The sequence below is a fragment of the Lutra lutra genome, chromosome 12, assembly GCF_902655055.1.
Source record: "Lutra lutra chromosome 12, mLutLut1.2, whole genome shotgun sequence".
NCBI classification, from domain to species: domain Eukaryota; kingdom Metazoa; phylum Chordata; class Mammalia; order Carnivora; family Mustelidae; genus Lutra; species Lutra lutra.
In genome coordinates, this window is record NC_062289.1 from 17531687 (window position 1) to 17557608 (window position 25922).

Here is a 25922-nt window from a genome sequence, read left to right on the forward strand (position 1 = left end):
ACTGTGTCCTGTGGATCAGCCATCAGTTTACATCCAGATCCACTGGGGTTACTGTGAAACTTCATGAGACCCTGGGTGTGCTGTGTTTCACTCTTCCCCCTACTGGAACACTTTGTTTTCTGCTGCTAGAGGCCATGGTATCAACAGGGTATTTTATTATTTTCACAAAATGCCTTTAAGAAACCACCACTGACACAGGCTTCTGACTAAACTGACAAGTTGGGGGGGGGGGAATGGAAAGAACGTGGTATTTTATATAAAATATTTAAGAACTACCTTAGGTAAAATTCTTTTTTCAGAGAAGGACGGCAAAGTTTCACAGATGTCAAGCAAATGTCTGGAAGATGGCACCTTTACAGGAGTGCTGGCAGCTCACCTCGAGTCTGAGGACGAGAGTGGGGTCCCCTCCGTTCTACAGAACTCAGTACCTCTGTAGGGACAAACTCAGAAAACGTATCTAGAGCTCATTTGATAATACTTAAATGAGCAAAAATAATTTAGGGTTGGCTATGTAAAGGTTTCCATGACCAAAATGTGTGTTCTTTACCACCTTAGACTTAAATACACTGACCCTGCAGAGATATGAAAGCATACCTATATGCAAAACGCTCCAGTATTTCCGAATGTATGCAAAAATATTTAAGAACTTAAAGATATGGAAATTGTACACTGCTACGGAGAAGTTAGGTTTTTTTTCAGAAGTGAGAAGACTATACTTAATAAATGTTCTACTTAGTGTGTCATCAAGATAACAGCTCATTAAACATACTGGTTGAATGAGATTTGTAAGGTAAAGTATTGAAAAAAAAAAAAAATAAGGGAACAACCCCCGAGAAATACAGCTCACCTAGTATTTACATTAATTTCCACATTCAGCTTTCATAAAATAGCCTGATGAAAAGTGTTTGCTTTTTGGAAAAGAATCATTTGAAAAAAAGAGGAGAGGTTTTAACATCTGTGATCTAGAGTGGTAAAGTCGGTTGTACAAACTGGACTAATCTAGAATTTCTCTCGGACAGGAGTTAGGAATACGCATCCAGTATGAATGAATGAGAGTTGACTATTTATTATACAGATTTCATAGGTGATCTCTATTATTGACTTCTTTTTTTGTTTGTTTAACTCACAACCCTGAGTTCAAGATCTGAGCTGAGATCAAGGGTCAGATGCTTAATGGAATGAGCCACCTGGGCTCCCCTCTTCAACTTCTTTGTTTTATTTTTTAGAGAGAGAAGAGCATATGAGTGGGGGATGGGGAGAAGAGGGGCAGAGAGGGAAAGAGAGAATCCCAAGCAGGCTCCACACCCAGTACAGAGCATGACGCAGGTCTGAACTCGTAACTGTGAGATCATGACCCGAGTGAGCCAAAATCAAGAGTTGGACGCTTGACAGACAGAGCAACCCCCACGCCACCCTTCGATTTCTATCTTAACTGAGTGGGACCAGAGCCTGGCTCAGGAGAAGACTGAAGGCGTGGGAAGTAACCCAAGGCTAGAAAATTCTGTAAGGTAAAAGATGTCCATTTGCCTGGTGGATTTCTGTGTATTTTCCAACAACACTCACAGACCACCTAGCATGGCAAACACCATTTACCTAAGCAGGTACCCCCAACCCCGACCCTCCTTATAACCAAATCAAAGTAACAACTCACAGTAACTCCTAAAACACTGGCAAAGTTTAGGCATTCGGGCCGAAAAACGTGATATAAAAGTCCATGTTCCCAGAAACTGACAAATAATAAAAGCTACATTTTCCAGGTAAAGGCTCCAGGCATATTTAATTCACGAGTTCAGGCCACCGGTACTTCCTGCGTCACCTTTGACACACAGCACTCGGTGGCAAGTGAGGTAGCGCTGAGCAAGTGAGTGGAAGGAGATGAAAGACAAGAAGGAACCAGCACGTAACCCAGCAGGTTCCGGGCATCTTCACCGACGTTCTTCCCATTTACAGATTTACTTCCTTCATGATGTGGGTCCGAATAATGAAAGCAGAAATAGGTCTATGGCTCCAACCAGGAGAAAGTTATCTAGAGTTCACCAGAATGATTGCAGCAGATCTTAGCACAATCATGTGAGCACACAGATGGGACTTTTTTTTTTTTTTTTTAAAGAATTATTTATTTGACAAAGAGAGAGAGATGGCGCAATCAGGCAGAATAGCAGGGAGACACAGAAGCGGTCTCCCTGCTAAGCAGGGAGCCTGACGAGGAGCTCGATCCCAGGACCTGAGCCTGGGACAGGATCATACTCTTAACAACTGAGCCACCCAGTCACGGCCCTAAAAAGACTTTATTTATTTGAGAGAGAGGGAGAGAGAGAACCAACAGGGGATAGGAGCAGAGAGACAAGGAGACTCTGCACTAAGAGCTGAGCCCAGCGTAGGGCTCAATCTCACCAGCCCAAGATCACGACCTTAGCCAAAGTCAGATGCTTAACTGACAGAGGTACCCAGGGGCCCCTGCACAGCTGGATTAGAAAGATTTAGAGGGGCACAGAATCAGAAGGAAAAAACAAACAGCACTATTAAGAATCATCATAAAATTAAGACAAATCTAAAGAAATTTTATGTACTTTAACCCTCAGTTATCTAGGGCAGTGAGGGAATAAGAACTGAAGTTGGTAAGAAATTCAGCTCACTGAAAATGACTTCTAGGAACCCCCCAAAACCACCCTCTTCTGACTTCCCTTAAACATCTTCTTAAGACCAAAAATGAATACTACTACTACAGGTGGGGATTTAATACATCAAGACTCACCATACAAGGGTATCACATCCTGAAGATAAATGCTATTATGATCAGATTGTAAGGAAATGTTCATATGCTCGCTGGAAAACAACACTAGATCAGTATAAACTCAAAACATCAAAACTTACAGCTGACAGGGTAACTGTATAAAGCTTTGGTCATTTATTGTAGTACGAACTAGGTTTTTCTTTTTCCACATTTAAGTAAACAAGAGGGTTGAGACTGGATTTAAGGGCAATAGTTACTCCCATAAGGCAAAACGCTTACAACAGGATAGGTCTTAACATACAGTCTTCCGACATGAATGTATAGTATACACACAGCCAGCCTTAATTTTGGCAGAATTCCATAAGCAAATACCTATTATCTAATGTTTGAGATGCTAGTCTTAGCTTCCTAGATAGCACGTCCACTTCTTGAGTGCAGGGACCACTCCTTCAATTCTGCAATAATGCTAGTGAGAAGTCATGGAGGAAGAGGAAGGTGATGACCACGGGTTCGGTACGCCTGCAAACGCCCCACCTGTGAGTACGTTCAGTGCTACTTGGGAGAGCTGCTTAGTAACAGGGAGACACAGCTCTACTGGCTGGTTACATAATGGGAACAAACAAAAAATAGAAACCCAAGGCAACAATAAAGCCAGGCAATATCTAGCTAAGGGAGAGGAAGATTCCACAACCCTTGGTACATAATAATCCTCTAGAGGTATATGAGGCAGAAGCCCAGCCTCTGTGGAGAAGAACACAAGGAGCAAAGTCCAAGGCTCCCCCCAACAAAGGGGAGGACTTCGTGCCCAGCGGCAGTCATTACATTGTACAGAAAGACATATGTGAGACTCTGGAAATAGAATTCCTAACGGCGCTGTAATATCCCAAGGAAATGCTGCAACAGTGTCAGAACAATCTGTTGTTTCTCAAAGAGATTTCAGCATCCCTGAATTAAATTCGCTCTTCCGCTTTCCCTGCCCTAAGTGACTCTGTTACAATTCCCCGGCTAACACAGTTCAGGAATGAGAAAGGGCCCATCAGAGCGCTCGCCAAGCCTCCGTGTTGAAAACCACCCAGTCACAGACCAAAGTGGGGATCGATCTTCGTTTTCGCCATCAAGTGACACTATATTTTTTTTTTTTAAGATTTTATTTATTTATCTGACAGAGAGAGATCACAAGCAGGCAGAGAGGCAGGCAGAGAGAGGAGGAAGCAGGCTCCCTGCTGAGCAGAGAGCCCGATGCGGGGCTCGATCCCAGGACTCCGAGATCAGGACCGGAGCCGAAGGCAGCGGCTTAACCCACTGAGCCACCGAGGCGCCCCTCAAGTGACACTATAAAAGATGATCTCTAACTACCAAGAAACGGCCCCTTGCTTCTTTCTGCCATTGTGTAGCCATGTAAAACCTCAAATGGAATCTTTAAGTCTGTTTCTACAACATGACAGCCAAGAGATGCTTTGAATTAAGTGTGAAAAGCAGGAAGGTTATGTTTGCCTGTAACGCTCTCTCCCCAGTGAGTCCAATCGGTTATTACCACTCCTTTAACACAAGAGGAACCAAGCTCTAGCATCCATTTCACCCCTGGGTAAGAAATTTTTCAGAAAATATATTCCTCTTTGGAGGCTATAAAGAAAGTCTAACATATTTAATGAGAACCAACAGAGTATTTCCCCAACAGTTTGGGCATATATTTCAGGATAGCGCATGTACCCACAAAACAGACCAGAATTCACTAACTTTAAGTTACTAACTCTAGAACAGTTAAAGAACCAACCAACAGAACAACATTTACTAACTTCAAAAAGCACTTATCACGATAATTATGCCAACATAATCAGATAGGATTGTCTTTAAAAACAAAACAAAACAAAATCAATAGTAAAGAAATACATACAAATCTTCACAAAAAAGCCACGCACCATCACAACACGTCTGGACTTGAGTAAGAACTCTACCAATCTGAAATGTTAAATTTCACACACATCCAATCAGTGGCTAAGAGAGCATCAAGAACACGGGTACGCGTGACTCTGTGTGCTTTGAAACACACCTGCACACACCGTTTCACTGCGGAGTTGGCTTCTCAGAGACCATCAGAATGGCCCACTTCCTAGAAACATGACCACCAGTCAGTACGGCTCAGCACTGGAAGCATCAGGTAAGGAGATGCACAAAATCTAGGGTTCACAAGTCATCAGAAGGGGAGAACTTTATTTGAAGAAAAAGGATAGCTCTGTCATCACCAAGCACCTCTTTCTCTAGCACTGATAGGTTAGCAAAGGGTTAACGTATCTACTCAGAATGTTTTATTATGTAGATCCTGAAAGATATAAGCCTGTATTCCAAGGACAGAGTGTGTGCATAGGTGATGTATGCAGAGAGTGGTGATAACACACACACACGTGAGCGCACGCACACACATGAGAGAGCACAGGTGACCAGCACCTGGAGTTCACAGCCTGGTACCCGGTCACACAGCAATCTGGTCACATATAACCTGCAGGGCCAACCACGGAACACTGGACAGCATCCCCAGCATCCCTCACTACAGCAGACGTAAAGAAATAGCTTTACAGGGTGCCTGGGTGGCGTTAAGTGGGTTAAGCCTCTGTCTTCGGCTCAGGTCATGATCCCAGGGTCCTGGGATCGAGTCCCGCATCGGGCTCTCTGCTCAACAGGGAGCCTGCTTCCTCCTCTCTCTCTCTGCCTGCCTCTCTGCCTACTTGTGATCTCTCTGTCAAATAAACAAACAAAATCTTTAAAAAGAAAGAAAAAAAAGAAAGAAATAGCTTTACAATTAAAATATCCAGACACACAGTTTAGCAAAGTAGTTTAATTTGTACACATCAATTACATAAAAGCTTCTCAAAGCAGTAGAATTTTTTTTTTTTAAAGATTTTATTTATTTGTCAGAGAGAGAGGGAGAGAGAGCAAGCACAGGCAGACAGAATGGCAGGCAGAGGCAGAGGGAGAAGCAGGCTCCTGCTGAGCAAGGAGCCCGATGCGGGACTCGATCCCAGGACGCTGGAATCATGACCTGAGCCGAAGGCAGCTGCTAAACCAACTGAGCCACCCAGGCGTCCCTCAAAGCAGTAGAATTAAGTATTTGACAAGGTTATCTTTACTGAGAGTCACAGGTGATGCAGAGTCAGCCTGCCCCAAAGACCGGACGCCGCCACAGCACGGAAGAGCATCAGGATGGCGGCCGCCAGCACGTGCACCTGTGTAAACGGCTCCCTTCCCCCACCACAGATAAAACCAACTCCTGCCCCCAAGGCTTTTTATCCCACAGAAACATTCTCTTTCTGGATAACCCCCACAAGAGCATAATAAAATAGCCTGTTCATGCGGCTACACTTCCCCTGAATTCCTCTTCTTGCTAATGCTGAGCACCCACTAACACATTTCACTTTTCATTTCCAGGGCTGTCATGTGAGATACACTTGCTAAAAGCTACTTCCGGGGGGAGGGGGTTGGAATCACGGAGATTTTTCCAACAGAGTTTCTCTGCGAGCAGCTTGAGACCTCACGGTGCCGAGGACTCACACTTCCCCGAGCTGGCTCCTGTTCCCATTTCCCCTGTAGCTGTCCCTGCCAGGACCGGCAAAAGTGATACGAAGTACACTGATGGGCGGATGAGTTTGCTAAGGCTCAAGTATCCCCCTTCAATCACAGAAGTAAGGGTCTCAGAGTCCTGGAGGCTGACGTCTGAGATCAAGTTGTCAGCAGGGCTGGGGCTCGCTGAGGGCTGTGAAGGAGAATGGGTTCCATGTCTGTCCCCTGGCGGCTGGAGGTTTGCCAGCAGTCTTGCCTGCAGTCTTAGGCAATCAGCTTCTGTTTCATCACCCTGATCTCTGCCCCTCACCATAACATGGTGTTCTCCCTACGTGCGTGCGTGTGTGTGTGTCCCGATTTCCCTATTTTTATAAAGACACCAGACATACTGAATTGAGGCCCACTCAGATGGCCTCACCTTCCCTTGCCTATGTCTGCAAAGGCCCTGTTCCCAAATAAGGTCACATTTTTATGCTTTTGGGGTTAGGACTTCAACCTATCTTCGACCCACAACAATTATTAATGATGAAGGGGCGAGGCAAGCTACTTTCTCAAGAGGGAAGTCTTGTGAATCCAGAGCATGGTGGGGGGAGGCGACACTGCCTGCCAGAACTCTGTAAGGGGAGGGACTTGTTACTGCCCCAGAGCCTCAGCACCATTACCCAGATGAATAGGGTGTGGTGTGGTCATCAAGAATGTTCTCAGGTATCCCATTTTTCTTCCTTCTGGGCAGTGACAGGGATTTGTTTCCCCAGTCTGGAGTTAGGCAGAAGCCTTCTAGAACAACGTGCAACATGTCATGTTTCTTTCCCCCATGCCAGTGATGGTGGAAGCACGCATCAGGGGGGACTCTTGGGAGCCACAAAGAGCACTGATCCCCAGCTGACAGACGCTGGACGTGTATCATGAACAAGGAAATACATCTTCGTCGTCTAATCCATGGAGATTTTGCTTCTGAGGCGCAACACAACCCCAAAGAGACGGGAATTCCCTCCGTTGTGTTCTAGCGCTCCGCATTCCCTCGGGCTTCTCTTCCTTCCGAAATCAGGAAAGGGAAGGCCATCACACGAGTTCTCAGACACTAACAGGCCTAACTGCAGAATGCTACAGCGGTCTGACCCACTCTGCCTTGCCCACCCAGCACATTCCCACTCTGTCAGGCTCCAGACCCGTGAGACAGCTCAACGCCTCAAGCCCAGGTAGGTCAGCTCACAGACAACAGCCATACAAACCAAAATGCATTTGTTCATTCAATCAACCATTCCATGGGTGTACATTTCTTATTTAAATCCATTAATCTTATCCAGAAGGTACTGAGTTACCTTACATTTTAGTCACTGTAAATAATTATTTCGCAAACCTTTTTTTTTCCCCCACCATTAAGGACATTCATTTAAATTTCTTGGGAGTGTTAAATTTTAGTGGCATTTAAAATCAAACAGATGGGGAAAAAAATGGCTCACTTAAGATCATGAGAAAGAGTTTTTAGAAAGAGCTGCTGGCCCTGCTCTGAGGTGGTAGAACCGGATTTACCAGCTGAAGGACAGCATTTTAACCAGCCTAGAAAACCTTCCTTGTTGCCCAGACGCAATGGATGCATGGAAAAATAAACGAGCAGAAACGAAGTACTGCTCACGTCGACATTTTGTTGGAATTGTAAAATAAAGACTTCGAACCACTTTACCTCTTACCCAAAAATTAGGTTTCTTAACTTTAAAATTGCTCCAACAGGTCCCTATAAAGTACCAAGGGGGAGACAGGCATTTTTTTTTTCTCCAACACAATTTTCCAAAGGCGAGGGGAAATTCTTGTGGACCTGTTCAGGAAACACCACTTATCTTAGCACCGTCTGTGAGCCTAGAGGGCCGGGAGGTGCAGGAGAGCGTGCTTGATGCCTGAAAGAAATCTGAAGGAGGAGGGAGGTATGAGGGCAAAGGGGAAGAGAAAACCATGATGAAAAGAAGGCAGAGAGTCACGGAACAGGAAACAAGTCACCTCCATGGATTTTAACATTCTGCACAGTGATGCCAACGGAGGCATTCTGCTGAAGTCTTGCCATTTCCTTGGGACTGACTAGTCCTTCCAGACTAAAGAAGAGGAGGGGGGAACAGAACTGAAAGGACAGCAGAGTTTAGGAAGTGTGACAGAAGTGGAAAGTAGTTAATGATGAAGTAAGTCATTCTGTGATTAATATTTCACTAAATTCCATCTTTTCAGTGCCTCTCTAATCGGCAGCCGAGAGGGGACACTGATTCTCTCTGGGCGACAGGAGCATGAGCCATGCTGGTTTTCCTCCTTTTGAATTTTTCTACGATGAGCATATATAAAGTGCGTATGGAGGCAGAAAAAAGAGAGTACTTAATTTAAAAGGACTATTTCTCAGATGCTGCCCTCATTTCCAATTCCCTCTGCTCCCTCCCTGCTGCCGTAATTTCCTACTGAAAACACAGGGGCAGCTTTCTGGAAAGGCTCCATGAGCCCGCATGTCCAAGTGGTACCACTATACAGCTCACCAGCACCCACAGACTGCATTTATGCCTACCCCCCACTGCCCAACCAGCCTCTGGAGTGCCCACCAGCTTTCCTTTATTTACTCAAAACAAACTAGGAACCCTGGTGCCAAGCTCATACCTTCCACTTTTCTCTGTGTTGCACCTGTTTGCGGTCCCGCCAAGCAAGCATACGTGACCAGGCCAGTAATCCCCCGCCCTCTCTTTGCTACATGTGACAACACGCAGACAACTGCAGAGTCAACAGATAGGCGGGCCCACCTCGAAGGCCACTGGGAGGCCTCTCCCAACTTAAACAAAACGACACCCACAGTGGCTCCTAGTACGCTGCAGATTCTAACTTGGACGGGAGTCCTGATGGCAGACTACGCTCCAGGTTGGAGGGGACGGAGTCCTGCCAAGAACACTTCGCCCAGCTTAGAGCAGCGAGACCAAGAAATTCAGAGGGGCTGCCTCTCCACTCACGGTCTGCGTATCTCACAACGAACAATGTATAACGTGGTCTGTTCTCAAAAGACTCTAAATGGAGGTCTGACAATATTTACTCTCCGGCCCTTTACAGAAAACATCTGGTAACTGCTGCTTTAGAATACAGAGCAAATTCTTGTCAAATCAAGTACAGTCGACCATGTCATGTATCCCCGACAACGATGCAAAACCCCAGCCCTCAAGGGGCCCAGTGCTTTCCCCTCGCACCAGCAAAAGATGCTGATGTACTAGCCAACAGCATCTCACACGCACCTGCTTCCACCTCAGTCTGAAGCCCTGCTTCCTCTCCCCCACACCTCATTTCCAACACTGGCCCACGCAGGTAAGAGTTCCTTGTCCCCAAGCCTCTTGCTAGAATGCACTCTCCAGGGCTCTAAACCCCATGTGTTCAAGACCCATTCGCACTGGTCTTTCTTTGCAGCCTTTTGGCTTCCCTTAGCTGTGAGAACCCACAGCTTCTCGTCCCGTCTTCCCCTGGGTTTGAACGCTCGCTACTGTTCTGAGTGCACACCGTCCTTCATCTTTCCTGTACCTACCTCTCCCCCTCAACTGTAAGCCCTTGGGGGTTGGGGGGGGAGGGGGATATCCCCTTGGACTCCCTCACCATTAGTTAGATGTTAACTAATAAACATCTAAGTAAAAGAAGCCAAACATATAGTCACTATGTGAATAATTTTTTTATTCTGAAACCTCCAAGTTCCTGTATTAAAAATTTTCAACCTCGTCTGAGAGAAGGCAGATCTGCGAACATACACGGGCTGGAAGGAGCTAGGAACAGAGCGCCCTGAGGGAACCAAAGTCTCGTGAGTGAGGGACCAAGTGAAAGAGGGGGAGGGCAGCTCGATCGAGCAGGGAGGCCGTGGGGACACACGCGGAGAGAAGGGCACTCTGTCAGAGAACGTTTGCGGGGACGGGTAGGAGCACAAGGCGGGAATCTCAAGCCGATCTATGGCATTGGTAGGAGACTGCCACTCTGGGGTTTGGGCAGAATGGAAGCAGGCATCTGTTGTCGAGAAGATGACACTCCTGGGCTACACTGTGCAAGACAGATGAAAGGAGTCAGTCTGGAGGTGGTGAGGATTCTCACCGGTTAGGGAACTACTGTCCTAGATAGCAAGCTGACCACGGCAGTGGTGGGGGGCCAAGGAGGAAGGGACCACCGCAAGGGGCAGAATGGGCAGGGCCTGGCCACCGGGTGGACGTGGAAAAAGAGTTAAGGTACCTCCAAAGTTTCTGTCTTCATATGGCTTTGGCTACCCTTACCCCAATCTCCAGAACTGGCTTCATTATAAGCTGTTCGTTGTGAAATTTCCAATGCAGAGAAAGCCTCCCTTAACTTTTTAGCTTTACCTGAGGTTCAGCGCTATCAAAGAACTATTCGGGATTACAGACACACTTCAACATTCAACATTAATGTTTTATTGGGTCATTTAAAAAAATAAAAAGCTTCTTTGTATTTCTGCAGCTGAAATAAAATCAAGGGAGAAAATTGGGCACCTGGGTGGCTCAGTGGGTCCTGGGATGGAGCCCCACATCGGGCTCTCTGCTCAGCAGGGAGCCTGCTTCCTCCCACCCCCACCCCCGCCTGCCTCTCTACTTGTGATCTCCCTGTCAAATAAATAAATAAAAATCTTAAAAAAAAAAAAAATCAAGGGAAAAAGTATTTCTGAGGCTAACAGTTTTTATGAGGCATCATTCAACATTTCTTAGGCCAAGGTTTCTCAAAGCAGACCATGGACCACCTCCAGTGCTTATAAAAATTGGAAGTTTTTTTTTTTTTTAAAGATTTTATTTATTTATTTGACACAGAGAGATCACAAGTAGGCAGAGAGGCAGGCAGAGAGAGAGAGAGGGAAGCAGGCTCCCCGCTGAGCAGAGAGCCCGATGCGGGCCTCGATCCCAGGACCCTGAGATCATGACCTGAGCCGAAGGCAGCGGCTCAACCCACTGAGCCACCCAGGCGCCCAAAATTGGAAGTTTTGAACCATAACCTGCCCAAGCTAATCTAACCAGGTAATGTTAAAATATTACAGTGATCCAGAGAGAGTTGAAAATAAGCTAGAAGAAAATACCAATGAATTTCTAACAGCATATGCAGAATCTTAAAATACAGAAAATACTCACAGGACATTTTATCATTACACACTTTATGTTTAAACATGTAATATCCATCTTCATCGTTGGTAAAGGTCAGAAATAATAAAAATGAAATTCAGGTGAATTTCTGCAAAATCTCAGAGCAGCCATGGGACCAAAATCTGAAAACCACAGGTCTTAATCACCCCATTCATGTGCACTCAAGAGCAGGCCACAAATGCGAATGTAACCAGTGACCTGGTCAGCAATTAACATCTAGCAACTACCTACTGGAAAAGGGCTAGCGGTCACAATGATAAGTCAAGATCTATCACATTGACAAGCTGCCTGGTCAACAGCCTTTCTTTTCACTGCTCCAGCCTTCTTCCAGCCAACCTGACACAGTCCCATCTGGGAGTACACCCCTCCACCCGCACGCCCCTTCCCACCTCCACCCCCAGCAAGCTAAAGCCTGCCTTTCTCTGCCACCTCGGGGATTCTTCTAGAATTACCACTCTCTATTTTATCTGTTGCTTCTATTTTCAAAGCTATTTCTTTCTTTGCTTTCCACTGGGAGGGACCCACTGGATCAGAGTGTTTGGATCAAAGCCCCCACGGGCAGAGTGGGCCCAGAGAAGCCAAGGCCAACATACTTCCCCTTTCAAGAGCCAAGTACCCTTTCTTCTCAACAAGTGTTCTCCTGAGACCTGCCGTGAAGTCCCCCTTCTGGCCCGGCTGCTTGACTGGCAAGTGGAAGCCTCGAGGAGCACAGCCAGCCCGGAGCCTGACACTGAGAAATAAACACTCCCCAGGGAAAAAACAGAGTCCTTCTACACAGAAATGTCTGAGCAACAGCAGGACAGGGTCTATGGGATCAAAAGGCCTCAGCACGACCGTATCCAAGTATCCGTATCCAAAAAACAAAGAAACCCTCGACATTTTCTAGCTTTTCTAGAAAGAAAAAAGAAAACAAAAAACCAACCTTGACATATCTAAGCTATTATTGATAATATAACCAACCACATCTGTAAAACAAAAGAACACGTATGTAACACTTACTTCTCAGAGACTCTTATGCAAGTGTGTCATTTCACACACACAGAAATGAACTCCGAAAACTGGTCATGACCAGGGGTCTCAGCAGTGGCAGAAAAAGGACCTTAAATCTAGTGCTTTATAAAGTCAGGCTATTTTTTACACTGCAAGCCGAACCCACATGTAAAGCCAATATTAATTTTTCTTCCTACTGACTTGACAAAGGCTCTTTAACAAAACATTAGTAGACGAAGTGGGAGATGAGACCAAAGACTTAAAATGACAAGATGCTGCTTCTGGCTCTGGTCCATAAAGCGCCAGAAAGAGGAGGGATGAGCTGGGACTTGGGTCACCACTGACATCAGCTGCCCACCGGTGAGCCTACTTAATGGCCAGGGCTGCAAGTCCCAGAGGTTCCAAGTCTTCCTGCTCTCATCTGTCTCATCCCTCTCCAGATCAGAGACCTGTGACCCACAAGTCTGGGCCAATTAAGAGGTGAGGGCTGGGGCTTACTGAGCCTGTAGGGACCGGCTGGCCAGCAGCAGCAGCCTCACTACATGCAGGTGAGTCAGGCCTTGCTGGGACCGGGCGGGGAGCTCACACAGCTGCCAGACCCTGACTCCCCAGGAATGAAGACTGAGCATCCAACTGGCCAAGGACCTTACAGACCTATTCATGCTCAGGATGGAGGACATGAGCTGTGTATCTTTTCAGATTACTCAAGAAACAGGAAATCCTTCACTTGTGCTCTGAAACTATGTAATTGTGTGTGTGTGGGGGGGGGTTAATCACATAACATGGAGAACATGTGTTCAAGTATGGAGGCATGGTCTGAAACTGATACTGTCTGCTGTGATTTTAAATGCAAGAGCAGATTTTGCTTTGCAGCAAATTTAATTAAATCATGTGTAATATGAATCTAATTATATAAAAACCAAACTGACCTCACTCACTGAGCACCAACTATGTACACAGCGTTTTACTAACCGCTATAGCTACAGAGGCCTACAGGATACAGTACCTCACAGTTGACTCAACACTGAAGTCCACTCACATCTGAGAAGGAAGCAAATCACCCCACAGGAGACGCTCACCCCACAGGAAGCCATTCTTTATTATTTGGAAGAAGCCCTTCATTACCCACCTACTAAACCAGATTTTAACAAGGAACTGGGTCTTGGTGCAGGCCTAGGTGAAGAACGTTTCTCCTCCTGCAGCTCCTAGGGATACGATGCATTTCTTTAAACTGTCTTTTCCCTTCAAGCTAAATAATTCCATTCCTGAGAGCGAAACACCCACCCTTCCCCGTCTGTGGGGCCCCTGCAGCTGTTTCTCAGCTGTGCACACCAAGTGTATCCCTGAACCGTCTGGTGTGCCCGCTGCGCACGCCGCTCCCCCGCTCCAGCCCCCGGGGAGACAGCTGTGCGAGCACTGGGCCACCCTACGCTCCCCCAAGCTCACCTACAGGAGGTGGGTCTGCTGAACCCACCTCGCTTCAATTCCCCAGGGCTGGATGTGAAGGACACTGTCCTTTTTGAGTTATCTGTTGCTAACAATCCACTCCAAAACTCTGGGGTTAAAACCCACAACAGCCATTCATGACTTCTACCGAGTCTGTGGACTGACCAGGCAGCCTGTGGTCAGGTATGACTGGGGCTGGAACGGCCTAGGTCTCGCTCCATCGGTCTGGCATTTTGGCGGGGAAGGTCAGAAAGCTGGAACTTCTCCGCAGCCAACTTGACAGCTCTGCATGGTAGCTGGATCCCAAAAGCACACATTCCCCAAAGACAGAGCCAAAGTGGCCTGCCCTGCACAGGCTAAGCGTAGACCAGCCCAGCTGCAGGGCCACTGCATTCACGGGGGAGGGGAAACACACCCTCCCCGTCCCCCCCCGCCGTGGAGGGCTGAAGCAGCTCTCCGCCACACCGTCTTCCATGCTCACTCTAAGAAGGGCAAATGGATATAAACTCGAACCATGGTCTGAGAGCAGGACCTACAATCTGACGGAAGGTCACACGGCCCACCACTCTGGTCCGAAGTAAAGCAGCTCACAGGTTCTCCCAGAGCTCACGGAGTGCCCAACGCTTACACCTGCTCATCACCTCGCCACGCAGTCACCAAGCCGGGTCTATAACACCGGACCGCCAGCCGGCACACGGTGTCTGCACGTGGGACACAACGAGCAGGGTCCAGAAAATGAACAGCAACCCAACAGAGACAACTTCAACTTCTCTCCCAAATGTTCCCAAAGGGAAGGTGGAGTCTCAGGACGTGGAAAGGATCTTCACAGCCTCGCACACGTTCCTGACTGCCCAGTCTTTACGGCAGCTCAGTAAAGGCAAAATACACAGCGCAGAATTTTGAAAAGGAAACAAAGAAGTGGCTTCCGATCATTTGTGGGAGGAACAATGGCAGGAAGCAACCCTCTGTAAATCTCAGAGATGACATCGGATATGGATTCTTCCTTCCCTCTGGAAACTCGAGGGCTTCTCCTTTAACAGCTCCTTTACTGTCCCAGGCTCCAGAGCTGCAGAGGTAATGCGAGTTATTTTTACCCATCCAGGTGCCTCTATGTCATTTACACTCAGACAAGAGGACAGTCTGTGACGTAAAGACCTACAGCTCTGCACTGTTCCCTGGACTCACCTTGGACCACTCTCTCCCTGTCCCTCCTTGGACACACTCGTGGCCCTATGATCCCTTCTGTCCCTCCGACGAGCAGGACCCCCAAGTGTGCTCAGTATTTCCGCTCGCGAGGCCTCCGCGTGCGATCAACTCAAGAGGGGTTTGTCCCAAGCACCTCTCTTCAAGGAGGCCTCCCTATGATTTTTCTCTGCCTCAGCTTCCTGTTTACTTCCTCCAGCATCCTTAGGAAAAGTATGTAAGTTACTTCACTTATTGGTAGCTTTTTACTGTTCGTAGTAACTACAAAGCCAGCCTAAGCCTCGCACAAGCAGTGGCCACGTCCCTCATCTCTAGAACGCTCCCTGGAATGTGAAAGGAATTCAGAGGCTCACTTCTAACTTCCAGTGTTTGTGAAGGCAGCAACAGTAGACGAACCACACAACCTCCCCAGACTTTGTTTATTCTTTTTTAAGTGGGGGAAGCTGAACTAAAGAATATTAATTTTCTGCCAGTTTTACCACTGAACTGTACCCCATCTCACAGCTATTACCTACTGACTCCGGTGGAGGAATAAATGTTATTTAGAGTTACTGTCTAGCCAGTAGAGAGTTAACAAACAGGTTTAATACTGTAACATCTTAACATTAAGTCTGGACAGAAAAGCTATCTATCATCTTATAGAACACTTAAGCGTCTTTAAAGTATACAACGGAGATCTCAATAGAAGGAAAAAAAATCAGAAGTAATGAACCCTTCATATTCTTCGTAAGTTTGGAATTTATCTTCCATACCAGCAGTGATGTCCAGTCCTTAACAAACTGCAGTCCTACATTTGAAGTTGTGATTTGCTGACAATCTCATTTCAAGCACATCCAAAATTAGCAACTAATTCTTTACACACACTTTATTAATAGACTCCTGAAATTCAGATGAGAGAATGGCACATTCAGTGTGAAGAGGGGAAGATGCACGACAAAGATTAATTTTAATGTAATTCTTACCAAACGGTCCATGATGACCTATCCGGGAAAATACGGGTGCCTGCATTTTCATCTCAAAAGCAAACTACGCCATCAACAGGTGCAATTACACGAGTGTTGATGAGGTTACTGACCCCAACCACCTGCACATCTCCAGTTACGATTTGGTTTTTAAAAGTTTATAGAGATCTAAAGGGTAACTTAAATGATGACAACTCTGCGGGGGTTTAATGAAAATCAGACAGTACTTTTTTGGAAAACATATATATCCAGGGGAAAGGTAGCCATTACCAAAAAGCGATCTTGGTTTTGGCCTTTAAAAAAGAGAATAAACCACCAAAGCCTTTAAAGTCCTTTTACACCTTAAGTCATGAAAATGAAAGTTGCTGACACCTGTTAGTCTAATGAATCATAAAAATCTTTTTGAAGAATACTTTATTTTTTTTCATGGTTCTTACATTCAGCACAGTAGAAAATGTATCAACCCTAAAAGAGAAGGGCAACACCCAGATAGCCACTAAAAAAACGATGATAAACTAAAAATGTGTTCGCCAACACAAATTCAGCGGATGAGCAGTGAACCTACACAATCCCTAGACATCTGTGAAGAATTTACATCTTGTCCTTCAGAGGGAACAACGAAGACAGCAAAGATTTATTAAGTACTAATGTGTGCCAGGAACTACGCCACACAGCTGGCCCAGATTATCCCACTGAACGTTTAAACCGAAATCTCTCAATAACCTATCTGATTCCGGACGTGCTCCGAGGGGCAAAGAGAAGTGTAACAGGCAGAGAGATGTGGGGGAGAAGACAAAAGACAGATCACAGGTCCTCAATTCAAAAAGAGTAACTCAAACCCCCATCCACAGCCCATTTTTTCTTACTTTCTAAGCAATCCTACCAAGCACACCCGAACACCTTCTCCGGCCTTAGCAGGGGAGAAGCAGCCAATCAGGAGAAGGAGGAGGGCTAGTGGCAGTGACAGCCCCAAGAAGGGGTAAGGGATGAGCAAGGGAAATGAGAAATGAACAAACAGCAAGCTTCTTTCCTAGATCACGGGGGGTCATGAGAACTTTAATGACGAAGGAAAGCAGACTGTATACCTTATCAGACCCTAATGGCATCATTAAAAAATATTTATTTACACAAAGATGAGATTATATAATCTATGGCTCTGAGGGTAACAGTGAGTCAAAAAAAAAAAAAAAGTTCACTGACGTCTGTTCCAAGTGTTCCCCTTAAGGCAGCTTGAAAGAGGGCCCTAGAACAGGGTGCACGGTCTTCGGGCAGTTCATTATGAAAGGACTCCTGATGGCCAAGATTCAGCTGTAGTTAACAGTCTCCTGTGCTGGGGGGAGCAGGAAGAACAGCGGTTTGGGCGTCAGGCCACCCAATACCCAAGCTCGGCTCCACCTTCCTGTGTGCCCTTGGACAAGACACCACACCTTCCTGCTTTAAAAAATGAGACACTGGCCCACATGACCTTTACGGTCCTTCGCTTTTTTAATACTCGGCTTTAAATACCATAAAAGGGAGACAACCTATGACCCCTTCTCTGAAATTCATGAACACGGGACAGCTGGTCAACGCTTTCGAGAAGGGCAGTTGGCAAAGGGCACAAGAATGCATGCGGTGACTTTACTCCGGTCACCTGGAGGAAAGTGGTATTTGCGAGGGGACAGAACAGGATCGACCAGTCTTGCCGGTCTCGAATTAGAATCCCACTTTCACTTACTTCTTGCTACTGGAAAGGGAGGAGAAAATTATCCCTTTCATTCTAAGCTATTTTGGGAGATAAGCTTTTTTCCATATACATTTGCAAATATTCAGCCAGAACATTCTGTCACTCTTAATGCACAGGTGGTATCATAGAGCCTCATCTGAGTGGACACTTCCTCTGTGGCCTGGGGATGGAGGCCCATGAGAAGACGAGGGTGCACCATCGGCTCTGACACCAAGGCTTAGTACAGAAATCAACTAGCTCACTCGCTTTAACTAACTAGCTCACTAGCATTAACCCCTTAGACTAGCTGTTCTCACCCCCGACAGCATGGTGGCATCACCGGGGTACACTGTCCTTCCCAAACGGCGCCCCCCATCAGTAAACCCACACATGGCCCCAGGATCCTTTAATGAGCTAGATAATGAGAATCAGTGAAATTCTTTTTACCCAGTCTGCACCACCTGGGGCAGACTATATTCCATTAAGGGTGAACCTATTAACAGGCAGAAGGAGCAATAAATTAAAATAAAATTAAAAACCTGATGGCCAGTGACTTGCACTAGGGAGAAAGTCAGTAATTCTTTCTGCTGTACTAAATCTTTAAACACCACTGTGAATGCCGGGTGGGCCAGGAAAAAGAGGCATTCAAGGGGCTTAGAAATACTTGCATGAACCCAAAAAGATTTTCTGAAATGCAGAAAGCAATGCCCTCCCTTTCACAGATAAATATGGTTTAATCCCACTCCCGTCCCCAGCACGACCTGCCTCCCACTTCCTCCCCCACTCGGCTTCCACTTCTTCCCCCACTTCAGGCAAATCTTCCTGCATCTGTTTTGCTTGGCAGCACACACGAGCGTTCCAACAGATGCCACCTGGCCACCGAGCCCCGACTGCAACGTATTAGGCCAAACAAGAAACCTGCTCAAAAGGAAAAGCAATCGGCAGTGAGGTTTCTGGGAGCAAAGATCACTGGAATCGCAGGGCTCCACCCAGTAAGGGAGGTGGTCTGGAACCCCACTGTGCCCTACACCCTCTGTCCATGACCCTTTCGTGGCCGTGAGACAGCGAGAATGTCCCCAACGGTGTTCTCACTAGTGGAACTTCCTGCTCTCCGAGGACTCTATCGGCCCCTCCAAACCCAGAGCCTCTGCCTAGGCCTCACTCGGTCAGTTCAGAGCGAGGACGACAGACTGGCTGCGCCTACGGAGCTTCGGGACAGAGCATGATGCCTGCTATTTCCCCTTTGTCTCAACCCACGTTATATGGGAAATCTTCAGGAGCGGAGACCAACACGCATCTCTTTCCTTAACAGCAGCTTAAAAGTTGTCTCCCAATCTCACGTCCTCTCCATGAACTGAGACCATCTGGGCCCATTTCAAGTCCTCAGCCCCTCAGGGAAACACACAATGAAACAGAGGACGAAAATGGGATTTCAGAAAACAGAGGAACGGACGGAAAAACCCCTGCTCCCGGACACCACTTTGGAAGGGGCTGCCTCTCTCTCCGGGGGTGAGCTTACAGGATAAATGAGCTATTTTAAAAGCCGTGGAGCTGCCTTGCAGCCCACACAGTATTCATCAATGGACAATATGCCTTATAATAAACGCAGTCTGCAAAGCTGAACCCGCCCCCATCCTGGCATGACACAGGCAGCAGGAAGCATCTTGAAATAACACTCGCTTAGGAGAATAAAAGCTTCCCATTTTCTCGGCAATGCAGCACGAAAATGACAGTCTAGGTATGAAGGTTTGACAGGCTAAGTACGAAGCTTAGACTAACTCCTGAGAAAATGGATGACTGCCCCCAGGATCTGGAAGAACAAACATACGGCACGGGGACAGCAGCAGGGGCCAGAGCCCGCACCCTGCCACCTCCAAAGTGACGGGCACACGGCAACGGCCTCCGTGCTCCTGCCTCACCGTCTCAGGATAGGAGCCTGTGGGGTCACATCATTCTACTGCTTCAACCCCTCCTTGTGGCCTTCCTCAGGGCCCCACCGTGGCCCTCCACGATCTGCCCATCTCCCCGACCAGTCTGTCTTCCAAATCTTGGCCTCTCATCCCTGGGTGCCCCTTCTGGCCATGATGGTCTCTGTTGCTCCTGCTCTCCAGGAACCCCTGGACCTCAGGGTCACGGTGCTGCCCCCCCCCCCGAATCTGGGATGGCCCCTCCCAGCTGTCTGCATGGCTCATCACTGTCATTATCTCAGGGAGGCCTTCCTTGGCTCCTCGGTGCCCACGTGAAGACACCCACCTTCCCTGCTCGTCTCCAGGGCGCTGATCCTCATTCAGTATCTGTGTTTCTCCCCTATTTTGCTCATCTGTCCCCATTCTATCAGAATGTGAGCTGCATGAGGGCTAAGAGCTTTTGGTTTTGTTCACGGCTATACACCTAGAACCCAGATGGTGTGTGGCATGCACCAAGTACCCAAGAAATTCACTGCACACGCATTTATCGCCTCATCTACTAATAACCTCACAAATGACTTCTAGCAGTTTCCAGGCAGCCTGACTGGGTAGTTCCACCCATTCGTTCTCACAGCAAAAAAAGCTTCATCTTAGAGAAACAGGGAGGCTTAGAAAGTATAAATAAATATTATGATCCCATGAGTCAGAAACACACAACCGTCTCCTTCACCCCAACATCAGTTCTAAACAAAGACACTGAAATGGAGATCATCATCTAGAACCCCGCAGATCTATTACCAGGATACGGGCGGTGCATTCACCTGACTGCCCAGGCTCTTCAAGTCAGGGCTCGTCTTCAATACAAAGGTCACACCGACTGGGAGAATGGGTGTGCCAACAGATTTTTCTATCATCTGCTTGAAAGAAACCACAGAAAACCTTCCCCCCACCAAATTCCTAATTAGTACTAAATTAAAAGGAGATGGGGTGGGGGTGGAGAGAAGATCCTAAATGTTTTTTCCTTCTGGATTAAGGCATAGACCCAGGAACCTTGATCTCTACGATGAATGTTTTTGCTTCCTTCCAGATCCCTTTCCACAAGCTATCCTGTCCATCAAGCACATCTCCCTTTGGCTCCAGAGAGTCACAGAATGGCCTTTCCAGGATTTCTGCTGTGTCACGGTCCCCAGATCAATATACATATTCAATCCCTGCATATGGCCCCTTTCCAGGTTTCCCTGGATGAGGCCAATACTGTTGCTGCCGCCTGATTTTTCCCCAGTGCTCCTGTGTTAAGTCAAAAGCTGAGGGGGGTAAACGGATAATGGAAATGGGTCGCCCTCATGGGACCCCCATCATGGTCTTTGATTTGTGTGATTCCCCTTTCTCATCAAAAGGATCAGTTCTTTGGGACAGAGACAGATCCTATATCCCCCAAACTCAAGGAACCCTTCACACCTTTAAAAGGTGTGCAAAGAAAAGGCTCTCTCTGCCAAGACACAGTCCATAGCCCCTGCTCAGCGAGCACAAGTCTCAGGTCCTGGGGAAGTGTCTCTGGTCTAGTAACTGACACCAGCAACACGTTGTGGGGCAACAAGTCTTCATCTGAAATGCAATGGGATTTTAGGTTCCTTGATTTTCAAACACGAAATACAGACCACTTTCTCCATCAACTGCCAACTAAGCACCCCATTAAGTGGCAATCTAAACTATTAATCCAACTCGAATGGGACCATTTTAGAGTGCATCAGCATGTTAACCTCAGGAAGCCCATTCTTGTGACATTAAGTTTCCATGAGCAAAAAATGATGACACATACAGCTCAACTCAGCTATTTACTTTAGTACTGGCTGAAAAGAAAATAAGAAAATTTCAAATTTTAAAATTCTGGTGACAAATATACTCAAGGAGGGATTAAAGGAGTCTTCATTTACCGAAAAGTCTAATGGCTGAGACCTAACTATAAATGCACGATGACCAAATTATTTTCATAGTAGCCCTTCTTTTCATCCATCTGCTCTTTGTAAAGGGTACAGGAAAGCAAACTACTTAAAAACCAGAAAATAGAAACATCTCTTTATAAAGGCTTCTGTTTAGTTCATAACTTCCTCTGGATTAACTCCAATATTTCAACACACAAGACTTTCAGTACGTGTAACTTGTGTCATCATTTTTAAATGCTTAAATGCACAACAATCATTTTAAAGTCACCTGTGCAAATACTACCGCCAGCAATTTGAATGTACTATTTGCAAACACAGTGTCTCCCAATTCTACATAGAAAGTTCACCATTTTTGTAATGTGAGAGGTACAAAGTGATGCAACTTGGGGGGATGGGCTCTTAGGTCTCTACTGTTCATCCCTCCATGTGATCCACCGGCACGTGCTTACTTTCCAGGGCAGAGGTGGGGGAATCAGGAGAAGGGGAACCTCCATATTTTTCTGGTATTTACTAGAGCTTTTACAACACAAACATTAATCTCTTAGCAAAATTATGTAAGCAGCATCACAGACACTGAGAAGATATACCGTGCAAGAAAGTCATATTAAACGCTAAGAAAAACATCTGTTGTTTTCCTGACTTAATATTTCTCATGGTTCAGAAATTTGATACTTTAATATAGCTGGGTCCTTTTTTTTTTTTTTTTTTTTTTTTTTTTTTTTTTTTGGTGATTCCCCTTTCTGCTTCCAAGGTTAGGAGTGATCCTTCACAGATACGGGATTTCTGTTTGTTTGTTTTGAAGATTTATTCATGGGGCGCCTGGGTGGCTCACTGGGTTAAGTGTCTGCCTTCAGCTCAGGTCATGATCTCAGGGCCCTGGGACTGAGCCCCATACTGGGCTTTCTGCTCAGTGGGGAACCTGCTTCTCCCTCTCTTTCTGCCCCTTCCCCTGGTCATACAATCTCTCTCCCTCTCTCTCTCACATAAATAAAATCTTAAAAAAGGGGGGGGGGGTCTATTCATTCATTCACTTATTGGAGAGAGAAACAGAAGGTGGGGCTGGGGAGACTCTCAAGTGGAACCCCCACTGAGTGCAGAGCCCAACTTGGGGCTCCATCTCATGACCCTGAGATCATGACCTAAGTTGAAATCAAGAGTCGGGACGCTTAATTGACTGAGCCGCCCAGGCGCCCTCTGATCTTTTTTAATTGCTCTTTATTCTATGATGTGGTACATTTTGTATAAAATTAGTTAAATCTAGATTCAGATAAATCTTGAGCTTATTTTAGTTCCTGGTTTAGGTTTTAGACCCAATCAATATGATTAATTTTACGTAACGACCGTATCCACATGAAAGTGAATATGGTTAACTTGAATAGTGGAAATGGGTTATTTTCTGGATTTGTGTTGTTAACTCAAAATGCATACAGTATTTAAGTCTATGTACTATATATAATTAACGTAACAGTTCCCTTATCACAATGTAGAATAAGGACTAGCATTTTCTTATGTTAAAATGTCATTCTGAACAGGAAGAAAGGCCAATAAGGCTGAGAATATTCATTCCTTTAGCCCTTCTTCAGGATAAATCTCCAGCACATACATAAACAATTAACAGAGGCAAGCCTTATAAACCAAGCGTACTCATTTCTATTTGGGTTATGGCCCTACAACAGATTACACTGAAGGTTACAGGCACCAATTTAATTCCTGTTGCTACTATTCCGGGGCAGGAACTGTCTTGGTATCTCTTTGTCCTTGGCCTGGGGCTAGGCCAAGCAGGTGCTTACAGAACAGCTCTGTGGAAGACAGGCAGACAGGCAGGGAAGGACTTCATTCAACTCAACGTCTGATGGGAAAGAGAAGCATTATTCATTCTGATAACTATACTGCAAAATTCTTCCAACAACGTTTCACATCGAAAACCAGTCTGTTAAAGGCTGCTGATCGTGATCAAGGAAATTCCTAGGCAAACACAGCAAGCACATCGCTGGCGGTCACTGCCACCTTCCATCTTCCGAACAAAGTCCCTTCCACCCATCCACTGAGACAAATCCTGGTCATCTTTCTAGAACTGGTTCTGATCTTCCCCTCTGTGACATCGTTCTTGTCCACCATGACACACAGTGTCCCATCCCGTAAGTCAACAGCCTGTTACCCATCGCCTACGCCAACTATCAGCACAAATGTGGTGCATGCACAAGGCTTCTGCTGGCATCCCTCAGGTCCACTGTCCCGTGTGTCACCTGGAAAGCTCCAAGGCAACAGGCTTCCCAACCTTTCACGTTTCTAACATCAAAAAGTACAGTGCCCATACCAGAGGTACACATGCAGTCTTATGAAACAATAATCATTTCACACCTGTAAGGCAGAACAGATGTTCTCTGTCAATGCAAAAATAATGCTCAGTTTCCCTATTTTAAACTTGAAAGGAACTGGCCGGCAGTTCTCAGTCTGTAAGTTTATGCATACAGAATTTTAAAAAGACTCCTATGGGGTGCCTAGGTGGTTCAGCTGGTTAAGCATCTGCCTTTGGCTAGGATATGATCCCAGAGTCCTGGAATCAAGCCCCACATCGGGCTTCCTGCTCAGCTGGGAGCCTGCTTCTCCCTCTCCCTCTGCCACTCCCCCGCCTGTGATCTCTCTAATAAATAAATAAAATCTTTAAAAAAAATAAGTAAAAATAAAAAGGACTCCTGCATACATTAGCTAGAGAACAATGCCATATTACAAAATTCAGGAATATCTCTTGCTAATAGAATTTGAATGGAGGATGGAGGCAGGCCCTCAGGCACACTGTGTTTATATAAAAATGTTTTTACTGCTTTGTCCTTTACTGTAGAATATCAACTAGGCACCTTAATAATGCATATTAATTTGAATTAGCAGAATGTAGAGTATTATACCAGGATTTTTTTTTTTTAAAAAAACATGGTTTCTATTACGGTAAGATCCACTTAAATACTAAAACTGCATCAAAAGTTTGGAGTTTTATTACGACTTAGTATCTTTTTCAGGTATAAAACACAGTAAGTACGTAAATACTGAACTGATCCTAAGATGAAGGCATTTCTGCTTGCAAGCAGAATACAGAAGAACTGCGGAGCTGTGCTGTTGGTGCGAAGTGGTCAACCCGGCCGGACTCCTCGGGAGAGTTAGAGAGAGGTGTGTGTCGAGCAATAAACTCTTAGCCAGAAGCTCCCCGCTTGGAGAAGTGCTGGGCTTCTCGGCTGAAGCTCGACATACACATTTCAGTATTTCTGCTCCAACTCAACTTTTCTGTTCAACCCAAAAAACCTGGACAAAGCAGTTCTTTTTTTCTCCCTCAAGAGTCAAATATCTAATTGTGTATTTTAAGAGAGTATGAAAAAAAATGGTCAAGAAATACAATTGATTGTGAAGCTTTAAAAAGTCAAGGAAATGAGTTATGACATGTGGGCCATTAAATATATTTTAAAGGTCTATCAGTTCTAAACTGACCTCAAGAGAGTAAGAAAGAGAAACCATGAGTCTATCAAACTATCTGAATCACCAAATACGTAATACGCCTCGTACCATCCCTATCCTGTCCTAGCCACACACTCCCCACCGCTCGGCCCCAAGAGGTGAGCCATGGGAAGAAAGACCACAGGTTGCAAGCAGGCTCCTCCGAGTTACTATATGCAGGATGTAAAAGCCCCGTGATTTACTCCCCACTCCCGTCTATAAAAATTAAGTCATGAGAGAAGGCTGTGTAAATTCCAGGGGCAGATCTGCTAGGGGAAACGCTGGTCTCTTCTCCCTGGGGTCATTCCCTCTCTTTCTGCTTAATGGTTAAGCAAAATTTAGCACAATACTTAACACTAAAATAAACACAGAATGGTTTCAAAAAACCGGGAGTTAAGGCAGGCACTTAAAGGAGCAGATACAAAGTATCTGAACAAGGTATAGAGATCACAGCCCATCTAAAGCAGAGAGGGCCCCTTCCAACTCAATTTCTGACACTTTCATTTCAGTTCAGGACCACTCCCTTCACATTAGGCACTCTGTTCCCAAGTAGGAGAACAGACCATGGTTCTAAAACGATCGGGGTATAAAAAGCAGGCTTCTTGAAATTCAATCTCTCCATCCTCCATGCTGAAAGCTCAACTTCCTGTTACAACGTGGTGATGCCTAGAGACCACCGAAGTGTCAACTCGGGACAACACAGAACTGGCCAGGACATCAACCACTTCCTTTCAGGCCACCTGTTTCGCTTATTCTTTTATAGTCCTCTGTATTCCAATTCACCCAAATAAGCTGGGAGCAGAATAAACAAGGTTCAAAAAGGAACATCCATTGAGAAGTTATTCACCCACGATGC

The 25922-nt window shown here is 46.0% G+C and overlaps 1 protein-coding gene across 7 annotated transcripts in view; it reads right to left on the bottom strand.

Annotated features, from left to right (window-relative positions):
• The window catches only part of NEDD4L (NEDD4 like E3 ubiquitin protein ligase), a 338543-nt gene that overhangs the window by 108004 nt on the left and 204617 nt on the right, over nt 1-25922 (bottom strand). The gene's annotated exons all lie outside the window — the stretch shown is intronic.